At 35.7% G+C, this 12,826-nt stretch overlaps 1 pseudogene; it reads left to right on the top strand.

Annotated features, from left to right (window-relative positions):
* Positions 1 to 366: 366 nt before the first annotated feature.
* The window catches only part of LOC112834986 (glutamate decarboxylase 1-like), a 31,414-nt pseudogene continuing 18,954 nt past the window's right edge, over positions 367 to 12,826 (top strand).

The raw sequence follows: 12,826 nt of genomic DNA, 5'->3' as shown, positions 1-12,826 counted from the left end.
CATGCTTTGGGGAGAAAAATTGTGGGTTTTAATTTTAATTTATTTGTGTTTACAAATGTATAAAATTAGGGTAAGGTGAAACAAACAACAACATTAATTTTCCTTCGGGCTGGGGAGGGTTTTGTGCTGAGCATGTCTACAAATAAAAGTCTAATTGCCAATGTGAGGACATGAAAGGGAAGAAATGAGTGATAGCTAGAGAGTAACTTATAGCTCAAAACCCATTTCCTCAGAATTGGGATTGTTTGAGGCTTGAACGTAGAGTGCTGCTGGTTATTATGTGTGAGAAAGGAAGGGGCAGGTGAGGAGCTTCGGGGATGAACTTGGAATGTGAGGGATGACTCACTGCACAAGTAGTGGGCGATCATGGGTGGGCCTATTGACGGAGATGAGGGTGAGTCCAGGAATCCTGAGAAGGGTTCATCTTTGCAGAATGAAGATAATGGGACAACCTTCCTTAATGGATGTCATGATACTATTAGAGCAAAGAAGTTCTGCAGATCATTCAAAGGAATGGAAAGACAGCTGTGGGCTCCTTGCGGTTTATTTTTTCTATTTTCCCACATATATGCCACTTCTACCATCATCAGTCAATTCCACTGGAAAACAATGGAAGGGGGAAATGGTTTTCAAATCATCAAATATATATATTTTTGTGTGTTACAGGCTCTAAGTGGACTCCTTAATGAAGAAAAAGTTGCAGTAATGTCTCAAATTGGGTTGAAAGTTATAAATGGCTTTTGATAAACCACAATGCTTTTTTCATTATTGTTAGAATAAATTAAGTTACTTAATCATTTTATAAATTGTACCCAAATGCCTAGGATAGAGGATAATGTATTCCAGATGATTTTCTTATGTGAATCATCTGTGTTTTCCTGCTCTTTCATTAACATGCTTAATAAAGAAAAATAATGTTGACCAGCATATTATTCAATAGTTGTAAATCCCAAGGGATAAGTGGACATTTGATTAATTCTGGAGAAAATGCGTACTTGGAAATGAGGCTCAGAAGTGAAGACCATTATGTATTTTTGGATTATTTAAAATGTTAAGGTTGTCAGGCAGCTGGTGGCTCAGTCGGTTAAGTGGAAGCCTTCAGCTCAGGTCATGGTCTCAGGGTCCTGGAATCGAGTCCCGCATCGGGCTAGCTGCTCAGCGGGAAACCTGCTTCTCCCTCTCCCTCTGCCTCTCTCCCCTGCTTGTGCTCTCTCTCTCTCAAATAAATAAATAAAATCTTAAAAAAAAATAAAATGTTAAGGTTTTCAATCCAAAGGCAAGTAAATACCTGTGTTACAAGGGTGTGAATTGTATTGTTAACATGCCCATGCATTTTTTTCATTTCTGCCCTAGAATGTTAAGTACCTAACACTTCACCCTGCAGATAAAAATTGTAATTGTCAAAAGGGAAGTTGAAGCCCATTCCTTTTTTGACAGGAAATCATACTTTTAAAAAGCCTTAGCGTTTAAACACAAATACATTACAATCATCTTTTGTTTAATTCTCTAAACAAATAAAGGCATTTTATCCCTGCCCTTTTTACAAATAATGAAATTGCTTCAGATTTCTGTGCCATCAATAAAAAGGGCTTTAAGAGAATCTATATTATGTTAGGGCAGTTATACACCTTTCATGGTCAGGTTCTTTTCCATCACATAAAATCACTCCCTGGCTCCAGGTAATCCTTGAAAGCAGATACTATTTCTTCACAGAACATGGATGTCAAGGATTGTGGAGATAGCCTGACAAGTAAATTGAAATTTTGTGAGAAGAAGTGGGAATTCAATGGCAATTATTATTAACTGAAAGAGTGGGATTTTGAGTGTTACTTGTCAAAAAGTGCAGACTGTCAAGTCTTACTTATTTTATATGATTATTAATCACATATATTAATCATATATCACATATTTTGACAAAAACATATTAGCACCAGGAGAGATGATGGACTCTGAAAAACAAACTGAGGGTTCTAGAGGGGAGGAGGGTGGGAGGATGGGTTAGCCTGGTGATGGGTATTAAAGAGGGCACGTTCTGCATGGAGCACTGGGTGTTATGCACAAACAATGAATCATGGAACACTGCACCAAAAACTAATGATGTAATATATGGTGATTAACATAACAATAAAAAATTAATAAAAAACATATTAGCAGTCTTTGTCTTACATATTTAAAAAATCATTTTGTTATTAAATATAAATTTAATATAATTTTAGGTTGTAGATTCAATGTATAGTTGAACTATTTTTTTTAAAGATTTTATTTATTTATTCATGAGAGACAGAGGAGGAGAGAGAGAGAGGGAGAGAGAGAGAGAGAGAGAGAAGCAGAGGGAGAAGCAGGCTCCCAAGGAGCAGGGAGCCCGATGCGGGACTCGATCCCAGGACCCTGGGATCATGACCTGAGCCAAAGGCAGACGCTTAACCATCTGAGCCACCCAGGTGCCCTGTAGTTGAACTATTAATGAAGGATAATTCTTATACCAATATATCAGATCTTTGGTTTTTACATAATTTCTTTATAAACATTTGTAATACTGTTCCATGTGTAGAATTTTTTAAATTTCACTTTCTCTTATAATTGTTATTTCCACCAATTATTTAAAAGGAGTTATGCTTCTAAAACTTTATTTACTTTAGGATTTATGTTATTAATTATTATTCATTCTGTATAGCAGTGACACTTTAAAAAGCAATTTTCCTCTAGAAAAAGAATTTTTATGAAGAATTAACCTAATATATGTCTATCTACAGGGTCAACATGTAATATGGAAATTTGTTTTTAAGTACTTTGCATGCTTTACTAACAATCTCACGTTTTTGTAATTTCTGTCTTGCACAGTTTTTTCATGTATCAGGTTTTTATTCTTTATGAGAAAAGGTCTAATAGAACATTTTTATCTGTCATACATAAACACTTAAAAATGCTTAAACATTGTATCAAAACTAAACCAAATTGATTTTGCTACAGTCTAAAAATGCAATCTGAAATATATAGAGAATGGCTTATTTTATTTTAAGAAAAATCCATTAGAACTGGAAGCATTTAATACCACTAAGCTTATAAAGTCAAAACTATAAAATTTAGCTAGAAACTATTTTCTGATTGCTTCATATTTTCTGTCTAGCTGTAGGCCAACACCTTGATATTATGAATTACAGTTTATACGTCCTTCCCTGTCCCACATGCCCAGAACATTAAAAGATATTTAAGAATGACTTGTTTGCTTGATTGGATATTTGGTTTAATATTTTTATTGAAGAGGACTTCAGGATTTGCTGTTTTTAAATACTGATTTTTAAAGGATAACTTAATGGTCTTTGGATTTAAACATCTGTCTATAAATCCTAGTTCTACCATATAAGCTATTTTTGTTAATAATAATAGCACCTATATCATAACCCTGTGTTATGAGGATTGAATAGAACAATACATATGAGATTTTAGAATTACTTAGAATTATTTATATTTAGGATTATTACTATTACTTAACTTCTTTAAATTTGTTTCTTTATCTGCATACTGGCAAAATGGGATTATGTTGTAGAATTATTGTGAGGATTAAAATGTGTGCAAGGCACTTAGAGCTCTTAATATATAGTAGACATTATTACATGTATTAAAAGTTAGTAGCAGGATCTTATTATGAAGTGGGCATTGTTATTTATAATTAAACATTATAGATCTCAATTACTAAATTCCTAATCCTGTACACTAAACTGATATGAAACTAACAACCACAAATTGTATCATTTGTTCTCTATACAGTTATAAAAGAGCTTACATAATTTCAGTAGAATTAATGCTTCTCGCCAGTTTATACCTACCCATCAGAGATCACATGTGGATGTAAATAAGAATTTCACTGGTTATGAATTTCTTGAAAGCATCTATTTATAGATAAAAGCACTAAATACATATTATCAGCATGCTTTAATAATCACAAAATACTTCCTTTTTTTAACTTAGGTAAGGAACAGAGGAGAAAAAAGTCTGGTCATGCTTTTCAATCAACTGAGAAAAATGTGACAAAAGATGCTCAGACAGACAATGTAATGACTAATTTATCAAATGCTTATGCTTCAGGTATGGATGTCGGTAACAAATGTTGTTTGTTTCATTCTTTTTTGTCATCTACATATTTATTGAAGCAATTGTAATTTCTTTAAGATTTGATGCTTTAACTTTTTTTTTTTTTTGAGAGAGAGAGAGAGAGAATGTGCACGGAGGGACAAAGGGAGAGGGAGAGAGCGAATCTCAAGCAGCCTCCATGCCCAGGATGGAGCCCGACGCAGGGCTGGATCTCATGACCCTGAGATCATGACCTGAGCTGAAACCAAGAATCAGCCGCTTAACTGACTGAGCCACCCAGGCGCCCCTCGATGCTTTAATTTACTTTTAAACGTACAATTATCAGCTCATTTTTTGACTAGACAATATAATAAGATCCACCTGGGGGATCTTGATGGTTCAATTACTCCAATGGCATTAATCTAAAATGGCTTTTTTCTTCTTTTGGTGAAAATTGTTATCCAATGGGACTTTGAATGAAAATTATAAGTAAGATTTGGACAAATGCTACTTGTTACTTGACATGGCCTTTTAATATCTTTAATCTCCAATGAGCAAAACTCTATCCCCAGTGGTGATTTTCTTTGGTACCCTAGTTACCAACCTGGCTGTTTAACTCTTTTTTTTTTCTCTAGATTTGTTGCCATCGAAGGATGTGGTAAAGATTTAACAAAATGTTTTTTGCTACAAGTGGTAAATGTTCTTGTGCATTACATCAAAAAACTTTTGATGTTAAGAGTAAAATACTGGACTTTCATCATCCTCATCAACTTCTTGAAGGTTTGGATGGGTTTAACTTGGAACTGTCTGACCTCCCTGAATCTTTGAAGCAGTTACTTGTTGACTGTACAGATACCTTAAAATACGGTGTTAAAACAGGTAATTTTCAAACTGATGCTCCTGAACTGAAGATGGATTGAATAGTCTTAAGTTTATGTGTATGTTGAAAATGGTCCAGTTTTACTCATTTTTATTTAAAACATTGGTGTTATCACATATGAATTGTTTATTAATTAACAAGAAAAGTAAATAAATAGTTTTGGTTTGGGGAGTTATATCCCAATGGCAACTAAATGTCCCATTTTAACTTATTTTCACTTATCTATTTCGTTCGGTCATATTTAATATTGATGCTCAATTGATTATCCTTTTACATCAATAAAATATAGAGATAAAAATTATATATGTATAATTATGTATATGTACATCCTATATTTTAGAAATTGTGTTTTCTGATTAGCTTTATTGTAACTTTATTCTTTTTTTTTTTTTATTGTAACTTTATTCTTAACCACTTAAAGCAATGATACTTCCAGGAGTTAACACTGTTTCAATAGGCTCTATGGAATTCTATTTCTAAAATCTTAACTGTATACTAAATAATGTATTGGAAACAACATAATCTTTGGAAAGACACACACACCAAAAGGGTTCAACTATGACCTATATCCCTGGGTTTATTATTCATTTCTTACTATGTGATCTGTGAAAATATTTCATGTATATTTTAATAACTAGAAATCATTTGTGTATGATGACTAGCCAATATTTGATAGACTTCAAATAGACACTTAAAATAATGTATTTTTGACATTCCAGAAACTTTCAGCATCACAAATATTTTATCTTCAGACCAAACTGATCAACCATGCCATCAAGCAAAAATGACTTATATTTAAGAATGCTCATTTTTGCATTAATTTTAATACCAAAAACCCAAAAAAGTATATTCATTTTGACATTTATCTTATATAAACTGGATATCCTTTGAGAGGATACTATGCAATGTTACCATTTAAAGTCCTAGGAAAGTCATGGGGAATTTCTCACAGAATTTTAATCATTATAAAAAGACATACCACAATATACACAATGGAATATTATGCAGCCATCAAAAGGAATGAGATCTTGCCATTTGCAACGACGTGGATGGAACTGGAGGGTGTTATGCTTAGTGAAAGAAGTCAATCAGAGAAAGACATGTATCATATGACCTCACTGATATGAGGAATTCTTAATCTCAGGAACACACTGAGGGTTGCTGGAGTGGTCGGGGGTGGGAGGGATGGGGTGGCTGGGTGATAGACATTGGGGAGGGTATGTGCTATGGTGAGCGCTGTGAATTGTGCAAGACTGTTGAATCACAGATCTGTACTTCTGAAACAAATAACGCAACATATTTTAAGAAAAAAGAAAAGAAGATAGCAGGAGAGGAAGAATGAAGGGGAGTAAGTCAGAGCGGGAGAGGAACCAGGAGAGATGATGGACTCTGAAAAACAAACTGAGGTTTCTAGAGGGGAGGAGGGTTGGGGGATGGGTTAGCCTGGTGATGGGTATTAAAGAGGGCACATTCTGCATGGAGCACTGGGTGTTATGAACAAACAATGAATCATGGAACACTACATCAAAAACTAATGATGTAATGTATGGTGATTAACATAACAATAAAAAATTTAAAAAAAAGAAAGAAATAGTATACATACGAATTAAAGCTTATTGTTGTGACTTTAAAAAAAAAAGACATACCACAAAATAATATGCTTAATATGATTTCAATTATATTTATACTTTAAACTCTGTGTGAAAGTGTATATATACACACATATAAAACTACCTATTTACAAAAACACATTCTTAAGTTATACCTTCCAAACGTATTTATTGTAAATATTGAGATAGCTATGTAGATAATTTCTCTACATATATGCATAAAAATTACTGTTCTGTATCACTTTCTATTCTATGCGCTTCTCTAATATATAGTATATTTACAACTAGAAAAATATTATTGAACAAAGCAAAAAGAAAGCCTCTTAGGATTCCGAAATAAAAGGCATGTTTTAAGACTAAGTTCAACATTTACAAAGTAAATGTGAAGTTGAAACAAGTTTTCGTTAGAAATAAAAATAGCAAAAGAAGTTCTGAAAAAGAGCAGAGCAAAGGGGAAGCACTATGACAGATGTAAATCAAGTTCTTTTTCCTTCCCTTATTCAGCATTGCAAATGTAGATGAATCTCTAGGGGCCCATTGCCTGCATTTGCATTTCCCAGGATCAAGCACAGAGGGAAAAGGCAAAGATGCTGAGAAAGCGAAAAGTAAATAATAGAAAGAAGCACTTTGTAACAGCCACAACTTCCAGGCATTCCATTCGTTTCGTTTCGATTTAAGGAACACTTCCTGAGCACCTACCTGTTAAAACTATGCAGGCTCTATGGGAAGAGGGGCGCTGCAAGCCAGGGAAAGTGACCTGAGGAAAAAGATGTTTGCAGAGTGTTGTGATGCATGTCATCCTTGAGCTATGTTGTCAAAGAAGTGCAAAGGAGCTAAGGAGGAAATTAATTTAAACTGAGTTGAATATAGAATGTTCAATGTGGCAACTAATGCTTGGTGATTCTTCATTAATATAAGTCTTCAAAAACTCATTGTAAATATCAGTCCAAAAAAACGTGGAAGCAGCTTTTGAGAAAAAATTATTTAATTTGATTTCGGTGGTCCTTTCCCCACTCACTGAGGTGGTTTCATGCATCCCAGCCTGGGTCTTTCTACTTTAGACCCGGGATGGGTCCCTGCCCCTCAAGCTTAGGAGCTCTTCCTCAACTCCCTGACTCCTCACAAGCTGTCCTGCTACCCGTGATGCGTCTCCTCCACTCTCTGTCGGGAAGCTAACTTTAGATCTTGCTTGAAAAATTACTTTCTCCAAGAAGCCTTCTCTAAAGATTGCTTCTCCTGCTCCCCTGACTGCCTTAGGCCCTCAAGGAATGGTCTTATGGTCTTATAACACGCCCATCTTTTCCTTTGTGGTGCTTTTCACAATTGCAGTTAAGCACATTGGTGTTTTCTTCCACTGATCAGTAAGATCCGCACAGTAGTGGCTCTGTCCACCTTATTTACGATTGTGTTCCCCCGTGTTGAGTACTGTCCCTGCCTCTGATAGCTCTCAGTAGTATTTATTGAATGAAATAATTCGTTTATGTGTGCTTGATCCCTGGATACTTGTTAACTGAGAAACTGCTAGAAAATTGAACTGCTTTTTAGCCCCGTGTTTTTATTTTGGCTCATTTGTAGTTTTGTCTTTTTTCTAGGTCATCCTCGCTTTTTTAACCAGCTCTCCAGTGGGCTAGATGTGGTCGGACTTGCTGGGGAATGGTTGGCCGCCACTGCCAATACCAACATGTGGGTATCCTTCTGGGCCAAGGAATGTGAGCCTCAGAGACACGTGTAAACAAGAGTGAAGATGTAGATTGTATATTTTTGCTGGATACGATGATTGCCATATCAAAAACAAATAGTCCGTACCCTGAGAGAAATGCAAAGAAGCTGCTCCATGTTCTCTGGGTTTATCCAGTCCTCTGGACAGTCTCTAGAAACTTTCAGAATCTGAATTCCTTGGTAAAGAGTAAAGGTCAGTTGATTAGTCCGGGTTATTGGTGCGCAGACTGTGAGTCCAGTTCTAGGGTTGGAATCATTTAAACACTACCCCCAAAGAGCCCACAGCATACGGTAGTCTAAAAGACATGCACAAGTGTATGGGAAGTTGCCTGAATATAAATTAGAACCCGAATCTGATCAAAGGTGAAGAAAGTAAACTTCTAAAGGAAATCTAAACCCAACTCCAGTGTGATTCTTTAAAAATTTGACCTTTGCCATAGCAAAACTGTTGGTCATATAAAAATCAGATCTACTTGCCACAGTGTTTTGAAGTAAAGTTAATTTTAGGGCAATATTTTTCAAGGTTAAAAGGACAGGGAAATGATTGGGTATGAAATTGAAAGGAACAGTCTGTGTCAAATATTAATTTAATTTAACTAGCAATCAAAAGAGAGGGCTGGTAGGAATTTAAACTTTAAAACCAAGAACTAAATGTTTACGAGGAGAGACTGCTTTGCGATGTGGAAAAAGTAAGGTTTACTTTAACTGTTTAGTTATCACTGGGGCTTTAATGATGCATGGCTCATGGTAGTAATTAGCATTTTGTAGGTATGAAAGGCAAACATAAATGGCTTACACATGCTACTGCTATTTTTAATTTTCATTGCTTGATTATGGCCTTTGAAATATGCACAGAGTAATGTTACTTAAAAAAACTTTATCTTTGGAGAGAATATGTTTCTTTGCTCTATAAATGATGACAGAAAACTCAATTTCTAAATCTTACTCCATTGTTTAGAATCCCACTGTTATGAGACTTAATCATTCTCTATTGAAGAAAATAAAGAAGAGTAGAAAGAACACATGGGAGATGCAGAGAGAAAGGATTTCAGAGAGTCTCCTTGACCTTCAGTTTCTTCCTTTTTGATGAATGGAGATCTCTTAATACACTCTGAGACAGTGGGATCATGCGAGGTAGAACTAAGGAGAACCTGATTCCAGTCCTAATTCTACCCTCTGCAGTGCTGGGAAGTTTAGTGAGTCTGTTGCCTGAAAATAATAATGCCTACTCCATGGCACGGAGATCGAATCAGAAAGGTAATGTGTGTAGATGTTGAAGCTGGCATACCATGTGCTGGCAGAAATGAGCCGGTTGAAGTACCAGTGCATACGGCTTGCTTCTTAACTTTGTTTCTCTTAGGACTAGAGTCTTAATTCTCAGAGGCAATGTGTTTCCTTACTGGGTCTCTGTGTGGGGCCCCCTGGGCAAGAGCTTATGCGTAACTACTTTATTAGGCCATGCCATCCTGAAGAACAGGGTTGAGGAAAGATGAAGGGAGTCAGGACAGGACAGAAGAGCAACATGAGGGAGATGGTAGACCTGTCTATACCATTAGTACAAGCAGAAGCGAATGCTTCATCATCTGGGATGCAGTGCCCTCTTGTAAATGACTGCTTCAAAGGGCAGTCCATCTGTCGGGAACAAGGGGAAAGAACTGATTTTCAACCAGCTCTCTTATGGCCAAAGGACTGCACTACGGGATGTTAACTCCCCCATTAACATTGGGAGTTAACACTGGGCATTCTTGGGACTCCCAGAAGATTCCATGCCTTGTCATGGCTGGAGGCAAAAGGCGACCCCCAGGCTGTAGGTCAGTGCCTGCCTTGTAGGTGGCAAGGGATTCTCTGTCGGCTTGTGAGTGTGTCTGAGTGAAAGTGGTCACAGCAGAGGCTGGGCCTCCATCACATCCAGAGGCTTTAGAGACAGGGGAAGCTGAGAGCATCTCAAGTGGCACATCAATGGTGTCTGATACTGGGGTATCTCTATCTAAGAACACTTACAGGGGTCCTTAAAAGGTGTTTGAGGACAAATAAAAGAATTTCTTGAAAATAACCGAACCAACTCTGATTTCAGAATGCACAGTAAGTACTTCACTGCTTATTGTATACGGCATGTATAGACAAAAGCTGATAGCCTTCTTTTTAATCTTAGCTGCTTCTTTTTGTGGAAGGGACTCTAATCTCACGGGGTGACTCAGAAGAGAGTGAGTCCCCATTGCTATGCTCTCTGAATTCTTGTTCATGAATCCCATACTGTTCTTGCCTTATACCATCTACTTGCTTCGAGCTATTACTGAAAACATAATAGTTTTTAGCCTTTTTTTGGTGTGCTTGTCCAAAGTACTATCTTTAGGTAGAAAATCTTTATCAATCAATTTTGAGAAGAGGCTTTTTCTACCTATTTCATGTTCTGCACAATATTGTTTGTAGCTCTAGATCTCTTTCTGACTTGTGATATATGTATATATATATATGGGCATTTTCTGGCCATAAACGGTATTGTGTATGTGCTGAGGGGTAGGGTTTACTTTCCAAAATTACTTTTGGTGGGAAAGAAATTCCCAGTTACTGCACAAAACAATGGAGTCCATGATACTTTCCTTGTAGAACTTTGTAGAACTAATATACTCTTAATCTGGAAGGGACGATTTAGAGCATATAAGTTTTAACTATTTCTTCTACAGTCTTCTATAGAATACCAAAAAATGTGCATAACCTTATCCAGCACATGATTTTATTTATCCTTTTCCATTTTATATGATTCACAGTAGAAATCTATGTATATAATATAGGTTTACCTATGAAATAGTTCCAGTATTTACTGTCATGGAAACAGTTCTTCTTAAGAAAATGTATGAAATTATTGGCTGGCAAGAAACAGAAGCAGAAGGAATATTTGCACCTGGTAAGAAAAAGCAAGAAATCATTTCTCTAAACTAAATAAAATACATATTAGGAGACACTCAAAATATATTTCAGCGAATGCTATTATTTTTAAGAGATAAATGTTCATGAGCCATTGTGTTAGTTATAATTATAAACAAAATTTCCATAAATCTAAAAGTTATGAATTTTGGTGTTCGACATTTCTCGCAACACTTTCAAGGAAAGACAGTTTTAAAATAATGCTGGTGCAGGACGCCTGGGTGGCTCAGTCGGTTAAGCATCTGCCTTTGGCTCAGGTCATGATCCCAAGGATCTGGGATCGAGTCCCCACATAGGGCTCCTTGCTCAGTGGGGAGCCTGCTTCTCCCTCGACCTGCCACTCCCCCTGCTTGTGCTCTCTCTCTAATAAATAAATAAAATCTTTAAATAAAAAAATAAAATAATGTTGGTGATTTGGCACCATGTTAGTTTCAGAAAGCTCTCAGATTGTCATGATTTCAATAAACATTTCTGATTGTTGAAATTAGGTTAATGTTACTATTTCTTTTGCATAGGTGGAAGTATATCCAACCTCTGTGGTATGTTAGTAGCCCGTTATAAGCAATATCCGGAGATAAAAAGACAAGGCATGACCGCACTCCCGTGCATTGTGTTATTTGTTTCCAAACAAGTAAGTGCCAAGTCTAGATTTTTCCAACTTTTAAGAGTCTTCTGGGATAAACTGTAAAGTAATTGGAAGTCAGAATATTAGCTTCACTCTAACAATACATAGATTCAGTAATCTCTGTGTCTGGGTCTGCATACTGATATTAGAAAGAGAAAAAAACAACTTTGCAGTCAATATAGGCTCTAGAGATTAGCAATACAGATAATTCAGGATTAAAATTTAATTTCAAAATATGAGAAACTAACAAAAAATGTGATTATAAATATAAAGCATTGTGCTATCTTTACCAAAAAAAAAAATCAAGCCATAAAAATTGTAAAGATTTAATGATTTTCTCTATCATTGAATGTAGAGAAGAATGTGATTGATGTTTTATTTTTCCAGTGAGGATCAAAGGAATCAGTTAAAGAGAAAGGCTTATTTTTATAGACTAGGTCCTCAGCCAAAGGTTTCTGATATTGACAATGTATCCAGTGATGTCTCCTCTTGTTTTAGTGTTCCAATCTTGTATACGGCATCATTGCTTCTTTTTTAAAAAATCGATGCTTCCCTTTAATAAATCTGGTCACATTTTTCTTTTCCACCTGAGCAACATTTGTGATATTAAAATGTAATAGTCGTTCCAGTTTGAGAATTCCACCTAAAAGTGCCTCTAAACATAGGGTTTTCTTTGAAGTGTCTCTGTGTTTATAATATGTTTCTATGACCAAACTCAAATTGGCATTATATATAAGCATATTATCAAGTTGGAGACCACTGCTGCATAACTAATGTCATTTACTGTAAAACTTACATAATTTAAGGTGCTGGTTTACAAATGTCATTTTCATCATTTGACATATAACTTTTGCATAGAATGAGTAAATATGCTGAATTTCCATAATGTAGATTAAAAAAATCATTTCCTATTTAACTGGTGCATTCTCCATTGAAATGAATCATAGTTAGGGTTTTAAATTTCTGCATTTTTTTCTTTCATATATCTGGTCTTTT

This window comes from Callorhinus ursinus, unplaced genomic scaffold (genome assembly GCF_003265705.2).
Source record: "Callorhinus ursinus isolate GAN/ISIS: 27379988/994484 unplaced genomic scaffold, GSC_fseal_2.0 scaffold11, whole genome shotgun sequence".
NCBI lineage: Eukaryota > Metazoa > Chordata > Mammalia > Carnivora > Otariidae > Callorhinus > Callorhinus ursinus.
This window is presented reverse-complemented; position numbering and strand designations above follow the sequence as displayed.